The sequence below is a fragment of the Alexandromys fortis genome, unplaced genomic scaffold (assembly GCF_014885135.2).
Source record: "Alexandromys fortis isolate MF-2015 unplaced genomic scaffold, M_Fortis_MF-2015_v1.1 scaffold_27, whole genome shotgun sequence".
Classification (NCBI taxonomy): Eukaryota; Metazoa; Chordata; class Mammalia; order Rodentia; family Cricetidae; genus Alexandromys; species Alexandromys fortis.
The window spans coordinates 14,290,924-14,318,261 of record NW_026067952.1 but is presented as its reverse complement, the minus strand read 5'-3'; the positions used below and the strand labels follow the sequence as shown (position 1 = coordinate 14,318,261).

The 27,338-nt window shown below is 49.0% G+C and overlaps 1 long non-coding RNA gene across 1 annotated transcript; it reads left to right on the top strand.

Moving 5' to 3' along the window:
• The first annotated feature begins 19,683 nt into the window (after positions 1–19,683).
• Positions 19,684–26,939, top strand: LOC126507057 (uncharacterized). The gene is made up of 3 exons (XR_007593410.1): positions 19,684–19,799; positions 22,132–22,414; positions 25,848–26,939. It is a non-coding gene; the product is annotated as an uncharacterized lncRNA (long non-coding RNA).
• Positions 26,940–27,338: the final 399 nt, after the last annotated feature.

Genomic DNA, 27,338 nt, shown 5'->3' with positions numbered 1-27,338 from the left:
TGTCGGGATACTATGCTCCTGGAGGGTTGTCAGCAGCTTCACCTAGTGGCTTGTGCTAGCTCACTAGGTCTCTGCAAGCCCCTCTTTGGTGCCCACCCTGTTGTCACGCCAGAAGAGGGTGTTCCTTTTCTCGTTCTTTCAGACTTGGGGAGGGTGAAGGTGGTGGGCAGGTGCTCTCTGTGTCCCTGGCCCTGGAATGAGAAGATGAAGAGAGTCGCAGAGGGCAGCCTGACTCAGACGGCTCTCCTTGGGCTTGCTGTCCAGCTGCCTGGAGAGCAGAGCTCCATCTTTCCCGTTCTGCCCACTCCTGGGCTTCCCAACATAAGGCCCAGATCTTCAGAGAGCATTGGTTGGGAAGGGAATAGCCCAAGTGACCAGAGGAAGCCATCCAGGGTCAGGAGCTAGGGATCCCAAAGTCAGAGCTTTCCTTTACCTCTGACCTTCAGGAGAGTCCAGAGGACAAGGGGAGGGCAGCTCAGCCCTGACCACCTTCCCAGGTAGGGAAACTGAGACCCGAGAATGGCCATGACCTGCCCTGTCCAGGGTTCGGGTTTAGTGGCTACCATTAACAGAGCCTGGGATTGAGAATACGGAGGGTTGTCTTCCATGGGTTCAGATGTGGACCAATATGTGTTGGTACAAGATTCTACCTTGCACTTATGGTCCTAAGATATGCGTGTTATTGCTAGCCTCACTGTACAGATGAGGAAACGGGGCAGCTCGCCCTCAGACATGGATGTGACCTCAAGCAGCTGATTGCAGCTCTGCATACTAAAAGCACTATGCTGTTCTGCAGACCTTCTAGGACCCAGTCACTGTGGCTGGTATGCTGGGCCCCTCTGAGTTAGCCACCCAACTTCTCTGGGTCTAAAATTCTATGGAGAGAAAAACCTCAAAAGGCTCCTCCAGCCAGGGGGTCTCTTTAGGGGCTTCTCGGATCTCTGCAGGCTCCTATTGCCTTCAGGGGGAGGCCGTGTGGTCCTGGAACAAAGCCCCTCTGAGGGTGGCAGATGGGGCAGGCAGCCCAGGCACACAGCGTGGTTGGCTTCTACAGCCCACAACCCACAAAGGCCTCATTGAGTCACTGCCGACCCCCAGCAGAGGCTGAGGTGGCAGTGGCGCCGGGCGCCTGCCACCTAATGACCATCCTGGCCCGGCCAGATGTTCCACAGACCTTGCAGCACTGACCAGGGCCTGCCTGGCCAGCCAGCCACAGAGGCCACTCCAGTTCCAATTAACCAGCTTCAGCTGAGCAAACAGCGGGCAGCGGGGCCCAGCCCAGGCGGTAGGCCCGGCCAGCAGAGCCTCTGAGTCTAGACTCCAGATGTGAACCGCCACCGCCTGAGCCCCATGGAAAAAATGGCACCAGGCCGGGCACGCATTGGTCCTGCACACTAGGAGGCGGGATGGGTGGCTGGGCAGGGCCTCCAGTGGGCCTGGTGCCAGGCTCACCCTGGGGTGGGGGCGGATTCTTGGGAAGCTGCTTTTAAACAGATCTCCCCTGACTTGTGGTGTCCTCTCTGTGCCTTGGCTTCTCCTCGTTGCAGCAGGAGGAGTCTGTAAGGGCTTCTTAAGACCATCCCTGCAAGAGACCCCAGTACCCCCTACTTAAGAGGGAAGCATGTGGCCAGCATGGTGCTAGTGTTGTAGAAATACCTGCTTATATCCCTATGTAGGGTATGCCTGTCAGCCCAGTAGATGACTTGTAGAGGCAGCAAGCTGAGATCAGCCTGGTCTACATGATGCAAAAAAACGAGAAAAGCATGAGATCACTCTGATCCCAGCACCTGGAGACTAAGGCAGGATGGTCAGTGCAAGGTCCCCCATGGCTACAGAGAGTTCAAGGCCTCTGCGTGAGACCCTGTCTCATGGAGCCTAGGGGACGATTACTAGCAATCCTCTTGGCACCTACCATCATCTTTACAGAGGCAGTGAGGCCATGAGTAGGTGCCTGGGGGACATCTGAACCTTGGTATCTGGCTTCTATGCTCATGTTCAACCACGGCCTTAGATTCCTGATTCTTTTCCATGGGGATAGGGAGAGGGACGACGTCACAGGCTTCCCAAATCTGGTTTCCAAGATGGGCTGGCAGTGTCCTGACATCTGTCCCCTAACCTCAGCTAAGGGGTGAGAGCTTCCTCTCAGGGCCAGTCCCACTTATGGGAAGTCCGGAGCCCTGCTGTTTCCATGCAGTGTGTCAGACTCTAGCCAAGGCACTGAGGATTTAGCAAGGATCACAAATGTGGCTCTCCAGAGCTGACATCCTGCAAGATGGCATTCCTCTGGGGAGACTGCCTTAAACAGATGACTAAGTGGATATGTCAAGATGACGCCACAGGAGAAGGGCCTGGTGGGCAAAGCAACGGCCTGTGCCATCCAGCTGTCCTTGCAAAACTAAGTGCCACTGCCACCACCCCAGGGGCAAAAAAAAGCCAGGCTGGCTGGGTTCTCAGCGACATAACGCGCCTCCTTCCTGCTCTCCCACTTTGGACTCCCCGCGTGACTGCCGGCCACGGGAGGAACAGCATCCTGCAGGCTGCACCAGGAAGGGCCGCAAAAGCGGGAAGGAAAGCGCCACCTCTCCGCCCCCGCCAAGGCCACACCTGGGCTCCACAGGCGGTAGGGCTGGGCCAGCGCCTGGCTCCAGCGAGTCTGGCCGCCTCCCTACGCACTGCGGGTGCCGCCAGCTGGGCTGGCAGCCTTGCGGCCGGAAGCCAGTCGCCTTGGGGGCGTGGTTGGGTTGGTCCCACCCAGGAGGGCGGGGTCACTGAGCCAAGGACAAGCCTTGGAATTTCGCTGGGTTTTGCCGTCTCTGCTTTTGTTTTCTTTCATCCCAGTCCCAGGGGACTGAATCTGTTACCTTGCAGGCTGTGCTAGGCGAGGGCTTTATCACTGAGCTGTATCTCCAACCCTGTACTTTGGTGTTCTTAACCAGAAAATGAGGGAACAATTGTACACCCAACACCTGGTCTAGTGCGGACTCCTGCGGTCACTGTTGAGTGGATGGATCAAAGGTCTAGAACAGTCTTGGGCAGTACTTCCCTCGAAGCATCCTTTTGCTTAATCTCTGAGCTGCATTTTCCTCCACTTCAAGGGTGGCTGAGGATTAAACAGTCCTTGGAAGCCTAGCCACCTAATATGTCCTCAGTAAAAGAAGAGGTGAAAAAATAGTAGTAAGTGAAAGCTAAGTGTGGTGACACACCCCCGTAATGCTAGGGGGCTGGGGAGCAAACACCCATGGAAGGAGGGGGGAGGGGTTGGAGCCAGCCTCGCTGCTGAGAGACTTTGAGGTGGGTTTGGGCTACATAAGGCCCTGTTGTCTCAAAACAAATACTAGATAAATTGGGAGGTGAGGTGAAAAATACATAAAATTCCACTTGGAAGATTTCCTTTTACTTTTTGGAGGCTAATGATCTTTAAAGTGAGTGGATTGTTGGGTTTTGAGTTAGGGTCTTGCTATATAACCCAGGCTAGCTGTGTGTGTGTGTGTGTGTGTGTGTGTGTGTGTGTGTGCGCACACACACACACGCGCGCGTGCGCATGCGTATGAGGCTCAATATATATATATACAATTTCTTATTTGTATTTGGTTTTTAGAGATAGGGTTTCTCTGTAGCTTTGGAGCCTGTCCTGGAGCTAGCTCTATGTAGACCAGGCTGACCTTAAACTCACAGAGATCTGCCTGCCTCTGCCTCCGCAGTGCTGAAATTAAAGCTGTGTGCCACTGCCACCTGGCAAATAAAAAATTGCAACTTTTTTCTTTTTTTGTTTTGTTTTTTGTTGTTGTTGTTTTTCGAGACAGGGTTTCTCTGTGTTGCTTTGGAGCCAGTCCTGGCTAGCTCTTTTTTTTGCTAGCGCTTTTTTTAAATATATTTTTAAATTGATATTTATTGAGCTCTACATTTTTCTCTACTCCCCTCCCTTCTCCCCTGCCCCCTTCAATCCTCCCTCAAGGTCCCCATGCTCCCAAGTTACTCAGGAGATCTTGTCTTTTTCTATTTTCTACTTCCCATGTAGATTAGATCTATGTAAGTCTCTCTTAGTGTCCACATTGTTGTCTAAATTCTCTGGGATTGTGGTTTGTAGGCTGGCTTTCTTTGCTTTATGTTTAAAAAACACCTATGAGAGTACATGTGATAATTGTCTTTCTGTGTCTGGGTTACCTCGCTCAAAATAATGTTTTCTAGCTCCATCCATTTTCCTGCAAAATTCAAGATGTCATTATTTTTTTCTGCTGTATAATACTCCATTGTGTAAATGTACCACATTTTCCTTATCCATTCAAGGGGCATTTAGGTTCTGGCTATGACAAACAAAGCTGCTATGAACATAGTTGAGCACATGTCCTTGTGGCACAATTGAGCATCGTTTGGATATCTACCCAAAAGTGGTGTTACTGGGTCTTGAGGAAGGTTGTTTCCTAATTTTCTGAGAAATCACCACACTGACATCTAGCTTGCCTTCCCACCAGCAATGCAGAAGTATTCCCTTTTCCCCACAACCTCTCCAGCATAAGTTGTCGTCAGTGTTTTTTTATCTTGGCCATTCTTTCAGGTGTAAGATGGAATCTCAGAGTTCTTTTGATTTGCATTTCTCTGATGACTAAGGATGGTGAACATTTCCTTAAATGTCTTTCAGCCATTTTAGATTCCTCTGTTGAGAGTTCTCTGTTTAGGTCTGTACTCCATTTTTATTATTGGATTATGTGGTCATCTGAATCCAATTTCTTGAGTTCTTTGAATATTTTGGAGATCAGACCTCTGTCTGATGTGGAGTTAGTGATGATCTTTGGAACTAGCTCTTGTAGACCAGGCTGGCCTCGAACTCACAGAGATCCACCTGTGCCTCCCAAGTGCTGGGATTAAAGGCCTTGTTTGTATTTTTAAAGATTTTGATCCAAGACTAGAGAGATGACTTTATCAGTCAAGAGCACTTGTTGCTCTTGCAAAGCCCCTGGGTTTGATTCCCAGAACCTACATGGCAGCTCACAGTTGTCTATAACTCTAGTCCCGGGCATATGACTCAATCTTTTGACTACTACAGACGGCATGCACACACATATCATACATACACTCATACATGTAAATTAATAAGTCTAAGAATAATTAAAAAATCCATCATGGGGTACCTACAAGTTTATGGTGCCTTTACCCACTGAGCACTTGCCTGGCTGCTGGCCTTAAACTTCTGAACCTCCTCCTATTGGGATTATAGGCATGTACCACCACACCCGTCCTTAGGCTGTCTTGGAATCAATCTGTTTCCTTCTACCAGCTTCTGGGCCTCTGGCTTCTGATTGGAGTGGTGAGCTGTAAGCGCTTCATTATTCACATGAATGAGGTCATGAGAAAACTGTCCGGACATGCTAAGGGCCCTCTGGATGATCCTGGGTCCGCTCTACAGCAGGCTGAGTCCTCTCCCTCTCCTTTCTATCCATCCCACAGTCTCAGTCCTAGCCTCCTGGCCTTGTTTATTTTAATGTCCATTAAGGATAATGACACTTCCCAGCTCTGAGCCCTCCTCCCTTGGCTCCCCATTGCCTTTAGGATAAATTAGAAATTCCTTGGTCTTTGTTGGAGGGCTGTTTACTGTCCCCCCCAAAAAAAAAAAAAAAGCTTATCCCTGAAGCCTCTGGCTTCTCTCTCTGCTGGGCCCTTTTCCTCTTTTGGACCAGACCTCACTCTTGGAGGAAGATGAGAAGCCAGGGAGGGAGACGAGCTTCCTTCCCTCAGTTTACTGGGTGTTTAATTTGGAGCACAACACATTTTCATTCAGGTCTCCCCTCTCCTGTTTCCTGCTGAGGTTTTGTTACCATTTAATTTTGGTACAGGGGATTGAGCCCAGGTGTCTCTATTCTAAACCAATGCTCTATTAACTGAGCTCTGACTCTAGCCTCTAGATCAAAATATTTAACCGTGAAATTTGATAAATTATTTTCTTGAATCTAGGTACACCATAAACTTGTAGGTACCCCATGATGGAAAGAAATATAAGACTATAGATGAACTTTCTCACTGAAACCTCCAGCTCACAAATAATGACACAGAGACTTATTAATTATATGTGGTTGGCCTTAGCTTAGGCTTGTTCCTAACTAATTCTTATAACTTAACCCGTATTTTTAAGTCTACATTTACCTCACCTCTCCATACTGCTCATGCTGCTTCCTCCACGTCCAGTTGGTGACTCCACCTTTCCTCTTCCCAGAGTTCTCTCTCTGCCCTGAAGTCCCACCTAGACCTCCTGCCTACCTATTAGCCATTCAGCGCTTTATTAGACTGATCACAGCAATACATTTTAACACCATGGACATGAGTCCTCAACATAAGGCCCTGTTGGTATTGTTCCTGTTGTCTCATTTTTGGGTTAGTTCTTTGAAAATGTCACACAATATGTTTTATCATACCCCTTCCCCCATGCCTAGACCCACCCCCCTTCCTATTCACCCAACTTTGAATCCATTTATTTATTTTTTTATTTAAGCCTATCTAGTCCAATAGGTGTTGCTTATATATTCTTAGGTATGCGACCTTGTTGACAGAGGTTTCTGGCTTTCCCAGTCCAGCAGCTGTTCAGTCCCATAAGAAATACACAGAGGTGTACATTAATTATAAACTAGTTGGCCTACTAGCTCAGGCTTCTTATTAACTCTTATATCTTAAAGTAACCTATAATTCTTGTCTGTGTTAGCCATGTGTCTTTATCAGTGAGGCATTCTCATCTTTCGTCCTCTGTGTCTGGGTGACGACTGTAGACTGAACCTTCACTCTTCCCAGAATTCCCCTGTTCTGGTCGCCTCACCTAGACTTCTTGCCTGGCTACTGGTCAATCAGCATTTTATTAAACCAATACAAGTGGCAAAACTTTACAGGGTACAAGACCATTGTCCCACAACACAGCCTTCTCCTGAAATGTCATCCACCTACCAGGGTCCACACCATTAAAGAAAACTGACTCCCCCACTCCCAGAAGGTATCAGTTGCCAATACCTTCTCAGCTAGGGGTGGGGCTTAATGCCACCTCCCCCCTCTCTACTGAGATTCACAGACCTTGTGCATGCTGTCACAACCACTCTGAGTTCTGCATACAGCTGTCCTCAGTGTCTGGGAAACAGTTCCCTTGTAGTCAGCCATTGCCTATGGCTCTTACAATCTCCCATCCCCCGCTTCCACAATAATCCCTGAGCCTTGGGATGAGGATTGTGAAAAAGATGTCCCATTTAGGGCTGAGCATTCTGAAGTCCCTTATTCTCTGTAACTTAACCAGTTGTGTTACTTGTTGTCTATCATGAATAGAAGCTTCTCAGATGAGGATTGAGAGATTCACTGACCTATGGGTGTAAAATTAAGTCATTAGGAGTCAATCTAATACTGTGTCTATTTAGCAGACTACTGGTCGGTTTTCACTAGGGTCTATGACCTACCTAGCCATAGGTTCTTGGCCTGATTATAGTGTTAGGTATGGAGTTCACCTTATATAGATCGGAAATTAAATCCAACCAGAAAGTGATTGGTTATCCCCATGATGTTTGTGCCACTATTGTGTCATTGGGCAGGCGTCATAGCGGATGAGACTGATGATGACCCTCCTCCTCTGCTAGCATGGATAGCACCTTCCAAAACTAGGAAACTAGCCAGTAGGGATGAAGCTTCCAGGTCAGTACCAGCTTGATGTCTTCGTGATCCGTGACTCACATATGTAGTGTCTTCAGCAAGGGGGTCTTACTGTCAGGTTGTCTTAGCATTGGCAATAGTCAGTAACGTTTGTGTGTGTGGGATAAGATATCATTGGCCTACAACTTCAAAGAGATAACACATTCCTGGCACTGGGCTTTTTACTTTATTAGCCTGTAGTGTCTGTAGGGGCATTGTTGTGTCACTATAGGGTAACTCCATTGTAATTCTGTGTGTGTGTGTGTGTGTGTGTGTGTGTGTGTGTGTGTGTGTGTGTAGGAAGCTTCCGTGGTAGTTTCTATAGGGAAGGCAGGGCAGAGGAGATAATACTACAGACAGGGACTAATAACACTAAAGACCTTTTTTGAAAGTTATACTGCTTCTTTATTTATTTACTTACTTATTTTGGGTTTTCTGAGGCAGAGTCTCTAAACATTGCCCTGGCTGTCCTGTCACTTTCCATCATAAAGGTTACAGGCACAGAGGGACTTCCCAGCACACCTGGCTGAACTGGCATGCTAAGCGGTTGGCATTCAGCCCTCCTTTCTTGAACAGTCAGATAAGCATCTTGATTTGGGTTTTCCAAGTGGACCTTTACCATCAGAGCCCATTTTGGTCTAGTGCCAGAGCTCAGGCCGAGCCAGTGGCTGCCTATACTTTTCCCTCCACATTGTGTGCCTATGACCTTGTGTTTCTGGTACACTCTGTGCTTTTATGAGAATGTGGGGGGCTGCTTGGTTGGGAGCAGGAGCATACCAGCTGAGAACGGGTTTATAAAGGTTTTCAGGGCTGTTGGTATCAAATTGTGAGCCTGTGCCCTTCTGCCTTCTCTCAGCAATGTGTGGGGTGTATGCGTGGGTGTATGCATGCGTGCGTGTGGGGGGGGGTGCCTGCTATCTCTGGATTTGGGGTCCTTATTTCTCTCTGGCTAGGTAGCTTCCCAGTTTTGGTTTTCTGTGTCTCCTCACCCATCCCATCTCCCAAGTAGCCTTCCTCTTTTCTGCCCCCAGGGGAAAGCTCCAGAAATATCAGAAACTCTGGATTAGAGAAACAGGAGATGCCGTTCTCTCCTTGTGTGGATTCTCATCATGTGTAAAGCAAGGATGCGTGGTCACCAGACACTATCCTAGTGTCCTGCTCTCTTCCTTGCCTGTGCCCCATTGTCAGACAGCCCTTTCCACTCTGACCAAACTGACCACATCTAGCTTCCGAGCCCAAACTCTACCTCTGACAATTCGCTCATCAACTAGTGGCTAATCTCTCCGAGTTCCCTGGGACATATTTGAGGAGCAGTCAGGAAGAGCCCCGCTGAGAAATCTCCCACCAAGTTGCTGGCTTCAGCCTGCTGTGATAGGTAGTTGGTGGGCCAGTGCCAGCGGTGGGAACTTGCAACAGAGAAAGTTGTTTCTCCCTTTAAAGATTCTTATTTCTGTCTGTGTCCGGTTTAAGCTTCACCAGCTGGAAATGTCCTAAAATTAAGGAGCTAAATAAGAGGAGTTTTAAAAAGCTCACCCAGGGTTCGTGGGGATCCCCTTCCTAGCCACTGTGTGGTCTGGCCAGGGCCAGCCAATTCCCCGACCCGGCCCCAAGCCCACCCAACTCCATTCCCTTGCTTTCCCAGAATTCACATGGTAATGAAGGCATCCATCTTCCCACACACGCTCAGGACCCTCTAGGCCACACAATGGCCCCTGCACAGTGGCCCCACCACCTGTTGGATTTTCCCAGGGAAGGGAGGGAGCTGACGGAGAGGAGGAGTCCGCGGCTCCCAACCCCCACCTGATCTTGGGAATCAGTCAGCCAGAGCCTGCTGTCCTTAGCTTGGCTCACAGCCATCCTCCTCTGCACAGCATTTCCTCCTCAACAAATGGAGGTGATGCTGTGCCTGTTAGCAATTCAGTGTGCGAAGCCAGCTGCCGATGTCAAGGTGACTGCCAGCTAGTAAGTGTGTGTTGCTGATCAAAGGAAGAATGGTCCAGGAGTAAACACCAGACTAGACCCCCCCCCCATCTCCTTAGAGATCTTTAAATTTTTAACTAATCTAGCCAGGTGGTCATGGCACATGCCTTTAATCCCCACACTGGGGAGGGGAGGCAGAGGCAGGCAGATCTCTTGAGTTCGAGGGCCAACCTAGTCTATAGAACGAGTTCCAGCACAGGCTCCAAAGCTACACGGAGAGACCATATCTCAAAAAACAAAAACGAACAAACAAAAAATTTACTAATCTAATTAACGTCCCCAGCATGTGGGAAGCCCTCGGTTCCAATCCCAAGAACAACTCCAGTCCTCTGGTTTCTTGAGGACTTAGCTAGACCGACTTAGCTAGACCAAGCTGGACAAGAGGAAGCTTCAAGTTCATCATCGTCACGTGCATTCCCACCACAGCCTTACTCGTGGCACAAGTGGGATCCCGTTTGCAAAGGAGAACACCCAGACCTGAGAAGACATATGTCCCCCAAACAGCAGAGCGGGGGGGGGGGGGGATGAGGGCAGTTTTGCTATTTCAACCTGAAGTTGGAAGTACATTAGGTCATTATCATCATTGTTAATATCAGTTAATGAGTTAGATCATGACTGGGTCTTGTGAAAACCTCAAGGAAGCTAAGAAGGGAAAGAGACCAAATGTTACCCACCACTGTCTCTCCAGAACTTGGCCAGAGCATGACATAGAGTAGGTACTTAAAACTAAAGCTCAAGTATGAGGGACCCTCCCAGAATTCCTGCTCTCACTTCAGATGCTGAGGCAGAAGAATTGCAATTTCATATATATATATATATATATATTGTAAAGGGTCTTAGGTACACAGGCTGATGTAGTGGTGAGGCGAACAGGCCTGCTTTTCGTCCCGCCCAGCTTCCACACAGCTAGCTTAGCCCCGGAAATAATAACACACAAACTGTATTCTTTTCAACACTGCCTGGCTCATTAGCTTTAGCCTCTTACTGGCTAACTCTCACATCTTGATTAACCCATTTCTATTAATGTGTGTAGCACCACGAGGTGGTTGTTTACCATGAAGATTCTAGCCTACGTCCATCTTGGATCGGAGCTTCATGGCGTCTGCCTGAGGCATCTGCCTTATTGCCTTCTACCCAGCATCCTGTTCTGTTTACTCCACCTACCTAATTTTCTGTCCTATTAAAGGGCCAAGACAGTTTCTTTATTTAACCAATGAAATCAATACAAAACAGAAGACCTGAATTTGCTGTGTGGCTAAAGCTGTTCTTGAATCCTGATCCTCCTGTCTCTGCCTCCTGAGGGCTGGGATTACAGAAGTGTGCCAAGTTTATGTGGTGCTAGGAATAGAGCACAGGGCTTTGCACATGCTCGGCATACAAAACCGAGCTTCATTGCCTGCCCAGAATTAGAATCCAGGTCAAGCTAAACTACATAACAAGACCCAGCCTAGACTGCCTAAAAAAGCAAAACAAACAAACAGAAAACAAAACAGAAGAGTGCATTATGGCATGACCAGATGATGACCACATATCTCCACTCTACAGGTTCATGCCATAGTGATGAAGGTCTCCCATAATCAAGGTGCTGAGCTCTGGATGCTTCTAAACTTCATTTGCCAGGTCTCTAAGTGATGGTGGAGCCATTATTCCTACTTGTTTTATAGCCTCTAAGACTTTTAATGCTCATGAAGTAAATGAGTCCTCAAACATACAATTCCACCTCAACATAAAGGATGAGGGACTTTTGTTAACTACAGTTAGAAGCAGAAGCAAAATTTTTGTCCATTCCCTGGGATCTTGGAAGTCATTGGCTTCCCCAGCTCTCCATTCCCCTTGTAAAATAGCATCTTCACACTTCCCTAATCTATCTCCTCCTGTCCACACCCAAACTTTCAAGCTGGTTAGCTCAGGGCAGTCAGGAGAGTGAGCTAAGAAAGACTTCCACTCTGTTTAAAGCTAAACATGTTTCTAAGTGTCCCACTGTGGGTTTGTCATTTTAGTCAGCACGACACAGGCAAGGCAGCACCACAGACCAGCAAAGGAGCAGGAACACGGACAACACAACAGAAGGTCCTCATCTCGTCTGAGGTGCCCATAGAATCCCATCCCAAACCCGACTAGAACAGTTTGTCAAACTGGGTGGTGGCGCACACCCAGCACTTGGGAGCAGAGGCAGATGGATCCCCGAGTTCAAGGCCAGCCTGGTCTACAGATTGAGTTCCAGGACAACCAGGGCTAGACAGAGAAAGCCTGTCTTGAAAAAAAAAAAAAAAGAAAAAAAAAAAAAAAAAGAAAGAAACGGGGCTGAGATGGCCCAGGGGGTAAAAACATTGGGTCCTCTTCCAGAGGTCTCGAGTTAAATTCCCAGCAACCATATGGTGGCTCACAACCATCTGTAATGAGACCTGGTGCCTTCCTTGCCAGCAGTACATTTTATGCTTAATAAAGAAATAAATAAAAAAAGAAAGAAAAATGAACAGCTTCAGTGTTTCTATGCTTTTTGTTTTTGACATGGGGTCTTTTTTAAATATGCACTGGTGTTTTGCCTGCATGGCTGTGTAAGGGTGTCAGGTCCCCTGGAACTAGAGTTGGCAGTTGTGAGCTGCCATGTGGGTGCTGGGAATTAAACCCGGATCCTCTGGAAGAGCAGCCAATGAGCCATCTCTCCAGCCCCTTGACGTGGGGGATCTTAGACTGGTATTAAATCCCTCTGTAGGAAAAGAAGACTTCAAACTCCTGCTTCAGTTGCCTCTGCTTCTAAACTGCTGGAATCACAAGTGTACACCATCGTACCCAGCTGTGCCCTTAAAAAGGATGTTCTATGTATTTTTACTTTTTAAAATTTTGTTTATACAGAGAAACCCTGTATCAAAAAAACACACAAAAAAATAATAACACAGAAAAAATATGTTCTGATGCCGGGTAGTGATGCACACCTTTAATAACAGCACTTGGGAGGCAAAGGCAGGAGAATTTCTGTGAATTTGAGGTTAGCTTGGCCTACAGAGTGAATTCCAGGACAGCCAAGACTACACAGAGAAATGCTGTCTCGAAAAAACAAAATAAATAAATAAATAAAAAAAAGAAAGAAAAAAAGAAATATGTTCTAGTGAGCATGGTAGCACACACCCACAATACAAGCATTCCAGAGGCAGAGGCAGGCAGCTCTCTATGAGTTTGAGGCCTGCTTGCCCTGCATATCCAGTTCCATGTCAGCCAGGGTTACAGGTTTTTGAGACCCTGTCTTGAAAACAAAACACACAAATAAAAAGCATATGTGTTCTACAACTGGAAATGTGGCTCACTGGGTAAAGTGTTCTCCCCGCTAGCAGGCGCGGAGCCCAGGTCCAGTCCCCAGCACTATAGAAACCAGATACAGTGGCACACATCTGTTATCTCAGTACTCAAAAGATGGAAATAAAAGGATGCAACCGTGAAGGCCACTCTGAGCTATATATAGTAAGTTCAAGGCTAGCTGGAGACAGGAGACTTTGTCATGGAAAAGGGCTCAGAGCACTTGTTGCTCTTACAGAGGACCCAGCACCCACGTGGTAGCTCATAACACTCTGTCATTCCAGCTCCTAGAGAGCTGACACCTCTGACTTCCATGGACACTCACATATATATGGAATACACACACACACAGTTAAAAAATTTTTTAAAAAGTCTAAAATGCTGGGCAGTAGTGGTGCACACCTTTAATCCTAGTACTTGGAAGGCAGAGGCAGGTGGATCTCTGTGAGTTCGAGGCCAGCCTGGTCTACAGAGCAAGTTCCAGGACAGGCTCCAAAGCTACAGAGAAATTCTGTCTTGAAAAATAAAAAAAAAAAAATCTAAAATAAATATAAAGAGAACTAGTTTTGCTTCCGTGTGCAGCAGGCAGTTCAGTGGTGAAGTCCTTGCCTGTAGTAATAAGAGCGGTAGGCTACGTTCCTGGCACCCGGCTGCCCGCACGGCTAGCTTTACCTGAAATAACAACACACAAATGTATTCCTTTAAACACTGCCTGGCCCATTAGTTCCAGCCTCTTATTGGCTAGCTCTTACATATTGATCTAACCCATTTCTAATAATCTGTGTAGCCCACGAGGTGGCTTACCAGGGAAGATCTTAACCTGCGTCTGTCTGGAGTGGGAGAATCATGGCGACTGCCTGACTCGGCTTCTTTCTCCCAGCATTCTGTCTGTCTACTCCACCTACCTAATTTTCTGTCCTTTCAGGGCCAAGCCAGTCTCTTTATTTAACCAATGAAATTAACTCTCCCCCATCACTTGCCTGGTGAGCATGCACGCGAGAGGTCCTGGAGTAGTTATCCTAGCATTGCTTAACAAGAGAAGTGAGGAACAGGGGAGATGCCTTGAGAATCTTAATGTTATAAAAGAAGTTGCAAGCCAGGTGTGTGGCACACAGCTTTAATCCCAGCACTTCGGGACAGAGATAGGTGAATCACTCTGAGTTCGAGGCCAACCTGGTCTTCAGAGAGAGTTCCGGGACTACACAGAGACCCTGTCTCAGAAAACAAAAGCAGGAGTCAGTGAGGGTGCATCCTGAACAACTCCATTTATATCGAGTCTTAGGCAGAACACTAGAGGCCGGGTGGGTCCCGTGGGCAGTAGTTCCTAATGCCCTGTGAGGCAGTGGGAATGCTCTAGAACCACAGCTGTGATGGTGTCCAGCTGTGCCATGCACCAAACACCACTGAAGAGCAAACTCTTGTTGGGATTAAGATTTTATTTTATTAAACATTTTTTTTGTTTTCCATTTTGTTGTTGTTGTTGTTGCTGTTTGGGTTTGTTTGTTTGTTTTTTCAAGACAGGGTTTTTCAGAGGCCAGGCAGTGGTGGCACATATCTTTAATCCTAGCACTCAGAAGGCAGAGGCAGGCTGATCTCACAGTTCAAGGCCAGCCTGGTCTACAACAGCTAGCTCAGGACAGGCTCCAAAGCTATAAAGAAACCTTGTCTCATTAAAAAAAAAAAAAAAAAAAGGTTTATCTTTGTAGCCCAGGCTGGTCTGGAACACACTATGTAGTGTAGGTAATCTCCTGCGTCTGCCTCTCAAGGGCTGAAATTTCAGGCCCACATTCCAACATTCCGTGCTCCACTGTTCCTCATTCTCTCAAGTGACTACAACCCCATCATTCAAGCCTCGCCTTGGTGATGGCTGTGCAGCTTTTTCCAGTTGGCTCCCCTTCTCAGACATTCGTTATTTCCCACGTTTGAGGACTCATCCTTAGGACAGATTCCTGAATGGAAAGTGCTGTCTCATGAGGTCCCAGAGGCACGAGGAATTCATAGTTTATCCAGCCATTCTTCCAGCTGCTGTTTATTAGCACTGTTTTCTGGTTGCTCTCTCAAACAAGCTGACACCACACTGTGGCAAGTCCTCCTTGAGCCCTTGGCTGCCCAACCATGCTGGGAGCTCACTCTTCCAAAGAAACATAACAAATTTCTGACCTTTTCTAAAAACAAATAAATAAATTTTAAAGTATTTTTATTCATGTGTGTGTGTGTGTGTAGGTTTGGAGGTCAAAAGACAACGTTTGGGAGTCAGTTCACCTCCTCCATCACGTGAGTCCCTGGGATTGAGAGAAGGACCTGAGTTCATCAGGCTGAGTGGCAGGTACCTTCACCAGCTGAACCATCCCACAGGCCTTTTTTATTTTATTTTTTATCTTATGTGCATTAGTGTTTTGCCTACATATATGTTCGTGAGAGAATGGCACTGGAACTGGAGTTAGCCACAGCACTGAGTTGCCATGTGGATGCTGGGAATTGTACCAGAATCTTCTGGAAGAGCAGTCATTGCTCTTAACCTCTGAGCCATCTCTCCAGCCCCCACCTCACCCACCCACTCACAGACACACGTGTGCGCGCGTGCGCACTCACACACAGACACATGCACACACATTGAGTCTTTAAAACTGACAAGGCAGAAGCTCATGCAATTCAGTCTGGCCCCAAACTCATTATGTAGCTAAGGATGACCTTAAACTTCTGTTCTTCCTCTGTGTACCTCCCCAGTGCAGACAGACAGACAGACTAAGCTGGAGAAATGAGTTAGCAGTTAAGAGCACTTGTTACTTTTACAGAGGACCCAGGTTTGGTTCCCAGCACCCACATGGTGGCTTACAACCATTGGTAACTCCAATTCCAGGGGATCCAATGTCCTCTTCTGGCCTCTTTGGGCACCAGGTACACACAGAATACACTTTCATGTATGCAGGAAAAGTTTATGCACACAAAATAAAAATAAATTTAAAAAGATAAAAAAGATTGTTTATCTTTTGCACCTCATCATCCTGGATAGGAGGCTGGGGCAACAAGATAGGAGTATCCTGAGTTCCAAGCCAACCCAGACTACATGGCAAGATGATCTCAAAAGCAGTAGTAGTAATTTCTCATATGAGATAATGTCATGCATTTATATTGCATATCTCCTTGTCCCCACCGCTAAAATAAAAACTGCCCGGGACAAAGCCTGTTTCTGTCTCTGTAATATCTCAGCACTGCCCAGGCCCTGGCACCTAGTCCTTCAGATAATTTGCTTTGTTGAGATGGGGCCTCATATGACCAGGACATGAAGACAATTCTTAGCTTAGGATGACATTTAACCTCTGACCCTTCTTCTGAGAGCTGAGATTATGGGTTTGTCTCCACACCATGCTGGCTCCCCACTGATTCTTGGGTAAGTTTCCTAAAGTCATGGCAGACAAGGAACTAAAGAAGGGATGGTGTAGAGGACCCACAGACTTTGTGATTCTAGATTCTAGCCACAGTCGCTACACACTACCGGCTGTGCCTTTGGTCCAGTCTTTACCATTGAAGACCTCCAGGCTCATAGACCCTCACGGCAGGCGATTCTTGGATCAGCTTCTGTACAAGTGGCTGCCAGAGTTCAGTAGGAGGTTTCGAGACCCGCTGTAGCCAGGATAGTGTGGTTGCACCCACAGACTCCTGTGTCTCTCTGCATCAGGGTGGAACGGCGGTGCAGGGTGTGGGTGCGGTGAACCCAGAGTGAGACACAGGATCACATCAGCCCTGAAACCCGGATCTCGGTCCCTGGCTTCCCAGGCCCTCCCCAACGACCGCGAGGGAAGGATGCAGGAAACTGCTCTGTAGGTTTTTCCCAGGCCCCCGCCCCACTCTCGCGAACATCTGGTCACAAACATCTGCCCTTCGCCTTTGTCGCACAGCCGGGGCCAGCCTCGCACCCATCTGCCGCCGCCCCCGGCGCCCGCCCCATCTGTGCCCTGCCTCGTCCTGGAGGCCGGTCCGTTCCCACGTCCAGCGCGCGCAGTCCGGGATCCCATCTGCCCTGGCCGGTGCCTTGGCAGGGAATGATAACAAAGCCGGGGTGCGAACCTCTTCCAGGCCCGGTCTTACTCAGTCCCAAATCGCAGCAGGATCAGTTGGGACCAAGGTCCAGGTCTGTCTCAGTTCTGAGCAGTGAAGACTTGGGCCGGAAGTGACTGGCCTTGGTTGTAGGGTTTTTTGTTTGGTTGGTTGTTTGGTTTGTTTGTTTGTTTTTGTTGGTTAGGTTTTTGGTTGTTTTTGAGGTGGTGCCATTAACTTGTCCTGTACTGGGTTTCTTTGCTACCCTACCTCTAGAGTTTAGGCACAGGCAATTACTTGCTACCTTAATGGACGGGGATGATCTTGAGCTTCATATCCTCCTGCCTCATCTCCCGAGTGCTGACATCACAGACACGGACCACCATGCCTAGGTTATGCAGTACTGGGGGTCAAACCCAGGCCCTCATGAATGTTAGGCAAGCACCCTACCAACTTAGCTACATCATTAGCCACCTCATACTTTTCTTTTCTTTTTTTTTTTAACTTATTATTATGTATGAGCTGCGTGTCTATGGTGGAGTCAGGGAGGGATAAATTCATGCCAGTGCCCATGCAGGAATTACAGGTGGCTGTAAACCGTTGTGTGGTGCTGGGATTCCTACTGGAGCAGTATAGGCTATCCAGGGAGCCAGTCCCTCCTCTTCCTTCTGTAAGGACTGATCAGACTCCAGAGAGCTTTGCCCCTGTACCTAGCACTCCCTTTCCTCCAAGGCTGGTTGGGGAGCACCCCTACATCCATTGTCTATCATGAGTTGAGCATGTTTTCTTCTAGGCCGTGCTTCTATTTTTGCTGTTGTTGTTTTTGTGTTTCAAGACAGGGTTTCTCTGTGTTAACAGCCCTGGCTGTCCTGGAACTCGCTCTGTAGACCAGGCTGGCCTCAAACTCACAGAGATCTGCCTGCCTCTGCCTCCTGAGTGCTTGGATTAAAGGCGAGCGCCACCACTGCCTGGCTGTTATGAATCTTACTGTAAACATCTGTGTTTTCTGATGGTCTCTGCGACCCCTGTGAAAGGGTCATTTGACCCCCAAGGGGACATGACCCACAGGTTGAAAAGTACTGCTTTAGACTTTGCTGTACAGAAACATCTTGGCGTTGCTGGAGAGGTTTTTGTGTTTGTTTTTCCTGTCGTTCTGCATTTGCCCTTAGCAAGAGTCTGTCGTGTATCTGCTGAGTGCCCTCATCCCTCTAGCATGCCCAGATGGAATGTTGCACAGTTGGCCATTGTCACTTCATTTCTGTCCTGTGGAGGACAAGGAGTATTCCGTTGGAGGCTACTGGGCAAGTGCCCAGGGCCCCAGCCCACATCTGCAGCGGGTGGTGTGAAAGACTCCGGGTTTGTCCGTGGGAGTGAAAGCAGCGAGCCTCTGGGTCACAGGGTATTTGAATGTTCACTTTTACTCCTTGCTGCCACAGAGCTACGAGCGATCCTACCAGTTTCCACGCCCACCAGCAGAGGACCAGAGGTTTCCTTCTCCCACACTGTCGCCAGTGTTTTAAATTACCTGCCTTGAAAGGGCTTTGAAGTGTGGCGTGGCCATTGCTCTGCAGATGTCTAGAAACTTTTGCCTCAATGGGGCAGCAGCTTCCTCTGACAGGAAGACCCCTTTGACTTCTGTGGACTGTCTCCCATAGACCCCTGGGTTTCTCCATCACAACCTGGGGAACTTGAGAGATGATGGCCTCATTATAGTCTGTCTCTCCCACCAGACTATGAGCTCCCCAGACAGGGACCAGAGTTTCAGAGCTACTGAATCCGCCGTGAAGAGTACACAGGCACTATAGATAGTGTTCTTGCAGGAGTTTCCCCTACTCAGAACATAGGGCTTTCACGATTCTATGAAGTGTGCTGTTGAGGTGACAATGGCCAGCTCCAGACAGCATCTGTGTGTCCCAAATTGTTCCCATTTGGTTACTCCCAGCTGAACGAATGGAGCTCCCTTAAGTCATGGAGCCAAGTCGTTCCCTGTGGTGCAAGTGTGAGCCACGGAGTTACTGTGGAATAAGTGGCCATGGTAGAGCCTCGAAGAGAGATAGCATAGTTATGGGAGCGAGAAATAAAACGCAGCGTGTACTGAAGGCTGACTTTGCTGGAGGCTTTTCCAAGACCCTCACTGGCCCAATCATTTCACCCTCACAGAGGTGGAGCATCTGCCGTCCGTACTCTCACAGGTAAGGACACAGAGACGTGACAAAATCATCTGGCCCAGTCCTGTGGAGTCAAACAGATTCTTGGGGCCCCTGAGACACCCAGAATAAAAGCTCCTTAAATGTCCCCGGATGTCTTCTTCACTATTTTTTTGTGGTGGTGGTGTTTGTAACAAGCTCTCCCGTTGTTGCCCAGGCTGGCCTGAACTCACTATGTAGCTCAAGCTAGCCTTGAACTAAAGGTAGCCCTCTTGTCTCAGCTTCCCAAGTGCTAGGATTGCAGGTGTGAGCCAGCAAGTCCAACTTCCTGGATGTCTTAACTTCCTTTCAACCAGCTTTCAACTAGTACATCACCGCTTTGGCCTCGGTAAAATGATAATGGTACTTTAAAAAGAAAAGTAGGAAGGCATTGTGGTGAGTCACACATAGTGTCTGAATCCAGCCGTCCTTCCTTGGGGCCCCCGAGAAGAGGGAGTAGCTGGAGGTGCCACCCCTTAGTGACAGGATACTCAAGGTTGGGTGGAGCAAGACAGGAAGGGGGTGCTCAATGCTTTGAAGGATGGGCAGGGAGCTGGGTGGGGTCCTATGAAAGCCTCAACCTCAGCTGCTCCCCTGGTTCCAGGCCCTGGAGCAGAGGGAGGGGGAACCCAGGTGTATGGGAGGCAGGTGAGTCAAAGGAAGGCCAGGTCATGTGCTAGGGAGGGAGGGGTGCTGCTTCCTTGATGAATGCTCTGGAGGCTCCTGTCCGTCCCCAGTGGGTGCACGCAGAAGCAGAAACCGCTGGGGCCCCACCCAGAGGCCTCTTGTGCAATCTCCTCGTCCCATCCTCCCACCTCTGCTGGGCTTTGCTTAGGCTGCAGCCTGAGAGCCCCACTACACTCCAGGGTCAGGCTAACTCCTACACCACAGTCCTGGGAAAGAGCTAGGCCTGCATGCGTGGGCGTGAGACTCCTGAGGTCTGGGTAGCTATGGCTGCGTGTCTGTGGGGCCTTTGAGGCCTTCTGAAGTAAATATTCATGTTGGGGGCCAAGGGGCTGTGCATGAGTACAAATGCTTGCGGCTGGGAGTGTGGGGGGGTCTTTGGGTTTTTTTTTTTTTTTGCTTGTTTTAATTTTAAACTCCTTAGAATCTATTGATCTGTTCTTTGTTTTTGTTTATTGTTATTTTGAGACAGCGTCTCCATAGGCAGTCTAGGCTAGCCTTGAACTCACGATCCTCCCAAGTAGTGGGATTACAGTTGCTTGCTATCATCCAGCCAACATGGAATCTTCATCCTGGTATGGGTTGACATGGCCGGGCAGAAGCACTGTGATAGATACCTCGAAGAGGAGTTCTTGTCACAGCTATGGGCCTTGGTATGACTGGGAGGCTTTTGTTTGTTTTTTGATGTTTTCATTTTTGCTTTGACTTTTCTTTTTTTATTTCTTGAAGACAAGGTCTCACTCAGCATGTAGCCCCTGTTGGCCTGGAACTTAGAAACTTACTATGCAGACTGAGCTGGCCTCCAATTCCCAGTGATCTTTCAGAAGCCTCCCGCATGCTGGCACATGAGGCCAGTGAGTGCTTGGTTCCTTTTGGTTTTGCAGTGTTGGGAATGGAACCTAGGACCTCCTGAGTGCTCCAGCCACGCTCTGCCCCAAGCTATGGCCCAGGCTGTGGATGGTTCTTTGGAAGTGTGTGTTGTGCTAGTGGATCCGGGTGGTGCAGGGGAGGAAAGGTGTGTCCCTCTGTGTGTTGTTTGGGTTCCTGGGCTGGCTGCATGTGCTGTGTGCGTCTGGGATGAGGGCAACCATTCTGTGGTTTGTGTGTCGCCTCTTGAGTGTCTTTTCCAGTGTGCTGGCTTTGTGTAGATTTTTGTAGTGGTGTTTGTAGATACATGTTAATGTGCATCTTGGCAGGTTGCCCCTTTGGTTGTGTGTACAAGTGTGCTGCTGTCGTGCTGGCTGTGTCTGTTGCACACTCATGTGGTGCTAGATCGGTCCACCTATATTCTGCTGTGTGGATGTATGCATACAACAGTGTGCTGCCCTAGGGTTTGGTAGCTGAAGATAGAAGCTCCCTGGCATAGGTTCTGCCCTTTCTCCTTGTCACTGGAGACACTGGGGGATGGTGGCAGCAGCCCTTTGTCCAGCCACAGGAAGGCCCCACCCCCTTCATCTGCAGGGACCTGGGGAGGGGCCCAGACTACCAGGCTCCAGACTCCCGCCCATTGTTCTAGGGCCTCTTTGGGAAACCAGGGTGGATGGTAAAATGTGGGTCCAGGCCTGGGCCATCACACTCCCTAGAACCACCCAGAGACCCAGCTGAGAACCTTTAGGGTAAGGCTGGCTATGCACCCCATTGTGCAGATGGAGAAATTGAGTCCAGAGCAGAAAGAGATGATTCCGTGAGTGGTAAGGTCAGAGAGGTCACAGCCTTCACGTACTTCATTGTGCAAACCACCCCCCCCCTCCACTCCACCTCCCTCAACCCCCTTGGGCCACAACCTCCTGCTGGATCTGGGGGCTAGATAAAGGAGATCCCAGAAAAGATACAAAACTGTCTGTCCCGGCTCTAAAATGGGACTAAACATTAACCCTAACTCTGGATTAAGTTCAACTTTTAAACTTAATCTTGTTATTATATTTTATTTATTTCTCTAGAGTGTATGCATTTGTGTGGAGGGCACAGAACAACTTGTAAAAGCTGGGTTTCACCTTCTCTCGTGTGGGGTCGTCCCAAGAACAGAGCTCAGCTTGTCAGTCAGGCCTGGCCCCAAGCGCCTTTCCCCTTTTCCACTGTGCCATCCTCACAGACCCAAGTTCAATTTTTGTCCTCATTTTGCAAATGAGCAAACTGAAGGCCTTAGGGTAACAATTCATTATTTAACTCAATTTATCTAAAAATGTATTCAGCTCCAAGTACTACGCTGGGTGACTGTGAGCAAGCTGCTCACCTTTTCTGAGCTATGCACTTCTTCAGTGATTCACTGATCCTGCTCTCCTGACCCCCTCAACAGGGTCGGACTATGCGATCCAGGATGGCCAGAAGCGTTCAGCTCTCTGGCTGCCTCTGCCTGAGTGCTGGGATTACAGGTTCACCCTGCCCCGTGAATCCTCCTTGCTTTCTAAAGCTCACAGTGCCACGGGCGGAAGATGGGAACAGGAAGGAAGTGGGAAAGAGAGCACAAGACAAAGATCACTTAGATAGTAAAGAGAATCGCCGAGGGTGTTCCAGGTCTCCAGTGAGGAGGGACCTTTGACCTGGGACCTCGGGGTGACACCCTTGCAGAGATCTGCCTGGTAAGTGCTCTAGGCTGAGGGCACATCCAGGGCAAGGGCTGCGAGGCGGCCGGATGGAGCTGGTTAGAGGAAGGCAAAGGCTGGAGAGAGAAATGGGAGGGCAGGACGTGGGTCGGGTGGGGGTGGGGTGAGTGAGGGGGATAAGTTTGGGATCTGTTCTTGGTGAGATGGGCACAGACACTGTGTTGGCTGAGCCAGAGTCCTAGGGGTGGGATGGGGAACGCTGTAGTCTCTAGTTACAAGCAGGGGTGGGGACAGCCAGAGCCCAAGGTCTTTCCCCAAAGCTCCCTCAGTCCCAGCCCAGAGGCGCCGGCCTGGCTGCTGGAAGACTTCGCTGTGGGCACATCTGGGGAGCAGCTGCCGGGCCAGGGCCAGACTAGGTCACGTGGCACCAAACAGGCCCGCCCTGGAGCCTCCAGAGCCAAGACTATGGGAAAGGGCAGTTGAGGGATGACTGGAAGTGCGTTCGTCCACGGAGACACACGGCAGTGTGGATTTCCCCGCAAAGTCTCCCCTACACCCCACAGAGGCCGTGCCACCTGCACACGGTGTGCTCTAAGCTCGCCATTCTGTAGGTAGGACATGAGGTGACTGCTTACTCCAGGGGCTGTTGATTCCTTGCAGCGACTGGTCCCTGCGCCTCTCTGATGGGCGAGCCCTGTAAAGATCGCAGCGCTACAGCGCTGGATGGAACAGCTGGGCCCCTGCCCTCCCGAGCTCAGGCTTAGGCTAATACTAAGGACAAGGCCTGACGCAGAGGGAGCACTCTGAGCCATTTGCATGACAGAAAGGGAGGCCCTGTGACAGAAATCACACTGAAGAAGCTTTCCCTGGCAGGTGTGATGGCACACCTGCAGCCTTGCCTAATGGTGCCCTGCCTACATTCAGCATGCTTCTCCTGTGCCTCCCAGAGAGTACGGGAGGAAGTTTTCATCTTGACTGGATTTAGAGCTAATTAAGAAACACACCTCTGGGCGTGTCTGTGAGAGCCATATCAAAAATTGAGCTGAGAAGACCCAAGGTCCCAGACTGGAAAAAAAAAAAAAAGGAAAGTGGATTTTGAACTTTGCACAGGCATTGTTTCTCTGTTTCCTGACTGGATATGGGGTGACCGGCTACTTCACACTGCCGTGCCTTCCCCACTCTGATGGACCACGCTCACACTGCCATGCCCTTCCCCAATCCGAAGGACTGTCTCCTGCGGGCCAAGAGAAACCAGTTCTTCCCTGAGTCGTTTTGTAAGGTACTTTGTCACAACAGTAAGAAAATTATCTAACAGAAGAAATCACCCCAACCAGGAAGCCTCCACCCTGTCACTGTCAGGCACAGCGACACACACTTAGTTCCAGCACCAGGCACTTGGTGGTCTCAGTGCAGTGACTGTCACCTGCAGTCCCAGCTGCTGCAGAAGGATGGCTTAAGCCCAGAAATTGGAGACCAATCTGAGTCACACCTCAAAAAAGAAAAAAGGAAAGAGTACTAGGGGGCTAAAGAGATGCTCAAAGGTTAAGAGCACTGGCTGCTCTTCCAGAGGATCCAGGCTTGGTTCCCAGCACCCACGTGGTGGCTCACAACTGTCCATAACTCCAGTTCCAGAATATTTGTCAACCTCTTCTGACCTCAGAGGGCACAGGCACCAGGGACTCACATGGTACACAGGTGTACACACAGGCAAAAAGCATCCATATACATAAAATAAATACAAGGACTGCAGGGCTGTAGCTCAGCTCACTGAGAACTTCCCTGTTGCACAAAGCCCTGGGTCTGGGTGCATAAAGCAGACTTGGTGGGGCATCTCTATAATCCCAGATCTTAGGAAGATCAGATATACAGTTAAGTGGAGTCTAGTCCTGAGACCCTGAGTTCAATCCCCAAAGCCACGGTGGAAGGAAAAGACCACGGTGGAAGGAGGAAACCATGGTGGAAGGAGAGAATCAACTCCTACAAGTTGTCCTTTGACCTCCACATACAGAGCCTGCACACACGGGTGCTTACACACCCTCAGACTTCAGTTTTGGGGTTCTAATTGTCCCTTCATTTCTGTTTTCCCTACTGTGTTAAAGCATTCTTGGCCTTGATCTCATCTCAGCAAGCACCGGGCCCAGAGGTAGGAACTAAGCCTGTGAGGTGAGGTGGACCTCTACACAAAGAAGTATAGAAATAAATTTTTCTTTTCCCCCCCTCTTTTCCAATCTATTTCTTCCTCTTTTCCCTGTTTCTATTGAGTGTGAACCCAGGGCCTGCAACACACTAAACACTTGCTGCACCATGGAGCTACACCCACAGCCCTATGTAAGTTTCTGTTCAAAAACACATTCGTAGACAGGTATGGTGGTGCGTGCCTTTAATTTCATCATTCCGATTTCTATGAGTTTGAGGCCAGCCTGGTTCGAGAGTGCCAGGCCAGTCAGGGCTACACAGGGAGAGAGCCTGTCTCAAAAACAGACACATGCATTCAGAACATGCACACACCCGAACTCCCAGCACTGGGGTTTGGAGATGCAGAGGCCAGTGTCAGGAGTTTATGGATGAACTTTAAGCTTTGGCTACATGGTGTGTTTGAGGCCAGACATGAGGCTCTGCCGGAGGAGATGGAAGAAAGAAAGAAAAAAGACCTGTTGCCGGCCTTGTTCTCTTAGCCTCCGAGGCACAGTGCCAATCCTCTTGAGTTACATAGTTTTTCTCCCTCTGCCTTTGGTGATACTGAGAGTTGAATCTAGGTCTTTGCACATGCTAAAAAGCATTCCACCACTGAGTTATACCTCCAGCCTCTTACTTACCACCCCCAAGACTGCCCTGGAACTCACTCTGTAGTCAAAATCAGCCTCCCACCTGCGGTGGTCTCCTAGCCGCTTAGGCTTCCTGGTGCAAACCATCAGGCTTGACCCTTTAACAATTTTTAAATTTTGGGCCAGGTATGGTAGTACGTGCCTTCAGTCATAGTACTTGGGAGAAAGAGGGGATCTCTGCGAGTTCAAGGCCATCCTGGGCTACATAGTAAGCCCCATCAAAATCAACAAATTGAATGTTTGTATTTTTCCTCCTAAAATTTAAAATTTGAGATCTTCCTCAATTGCTCTGCCCAACCTTGAACTCAATGAATAACCTAGACAGGCTTCAAACTTGCAATCTGTCTTCCGCAGCTCCCAAAGACCCCTGCTAGGATTGCAGGGCTGGTGCCTCTATGTGCCCGCCTCTTGAGACAGCACAGCGGTGAATATCTCTGAGCGGGGAGCTCTGTGTCTGTCAGTGTAGGTTTCACAGGAACTGACTACAGTAGGATCTGTGGGGTAATGAATGATTTGTTGTTAGCAATTAATTAACAATCCATTTCCCTTCTCCGGTGGCCCAGTGCCTTTCCAGACCTTTAAGCAACTCTCTCTCTTTTTTAATTACTTATTTAATTTGATGTTTTTATTTATTTTGTGTCTAGGAGGAGGTGTCTTGTGCATGAGTGATGAGCATGTGGAAGGCAGAGGACAACCTGCAGGGCTCAGCTCTCTCCACGTGGCTTCTGGAGATAGAACTTCTGCCTCCAGGCTTGGCTGCAAAGTTCCTGCACTTAGTGAGCCATAGCTCCACCAACCCCAAGCAAGTCTTCTGAGCAGTACAAAGTTCAAACCTACCATGATATGATTGTTAGCTGTTTGGGGAACACCGGAGTCTGTGAGGAGTTGGGGAGGAGGGAATTCAGCTCCTTATTGACATGTTGCTTTTTCTTTTTTCTTTTTTTAGAACAGGCTGACCTTAATTAAATTCCTAATCCTTCAGATCCTTCTGCCTCATTGCTTGGGATTACAGATGTGACAGTCTCTCCTTTAAAGCTGGTCTCACTAGTCAGTTTTCCTGGTTTTCTGAGGTGCAGCAGGCACTGGGCTATTCCTGGTTCCGTCAAGTACTTGTATGAATTCGTTGCTGTGGGGTCATCACCCTCTCCTAGGGAGCATATAGTATTTCATCCTTTTCTCAAGGTAGTTTTGACTGAGAAGTGACGAGCCTCAGTTTCCTGCCTCTGGTTATCTAGGGCTCTGGAGTCAGGTGGCCTGCCTGTCCTCTCTAGGAGGGCGAGTGAGGGACAGGCCCTCACCTACCTATACCACACACCAGCCTGGAGCTTGAGGTCAATGTGTGGTTTAGGATAAACTCCTCCCCTTCATGTCCTATATATGAAGACGTTTCAGGGACAATAGCTAAGGGTCCTGGGAGGTTTTAACCCAGTTCTTTTGTAAATAAAGAGAACTGGACAGATGAAGACCAACTTCCCACAGCTCCAGTTACGAAAAAGAGCGACTGGTCTGTGGGTATTAGAGACACCAGACAACGTAACATGCACCTACACGGCGACCCTTCTATCTTTTTCAGGTCTCAGACTCTCCTCCACTTTAAAGGAAGACATTCCAGGTATCACTTTCTGTTCAACAGGGGACCAGGACCCTAGGAACTTCCACGTTCATTTTCTGGAAACTGAGTCAGCCTCTGAGTCCAGAACAAAAGAGGCCTGCTTTAAAATATGTCTCAGAACAGGACGCGACAGAGCACACCTATAATCTCAGTGTGGGAATCCAACTCAGCTGGGGAGGGGCCTCGGTCGTGAGGGGTTTGGGGTGGAAGGGTGTGAGAAAACATCCTAAACCACCCGAGCTGTGGGGCTGGGTGGAGGAGACTCAGCAGGTGTGGGGCGGGGAGGTAAGTTGACCCTTGGTCAGCGACCGCACCCACGAGGAACGCATTCCCAGGCCTCCCGCCCAAGGTCTGCAGGTGACAGGCTCCTGGGAGGGGGGCGCGAAGTGGGGAATGCTCCAGCCCAGTTTGCCGTCTCCATGGCGACCGCCCGCGCGGCGCCAGCTTGACAGCCCGTCCGGGTTTTATGAATGGGTGACGTCACGGGCCTGGCGTCTAACGGTCTGAGCCGCTTGTTGAGACG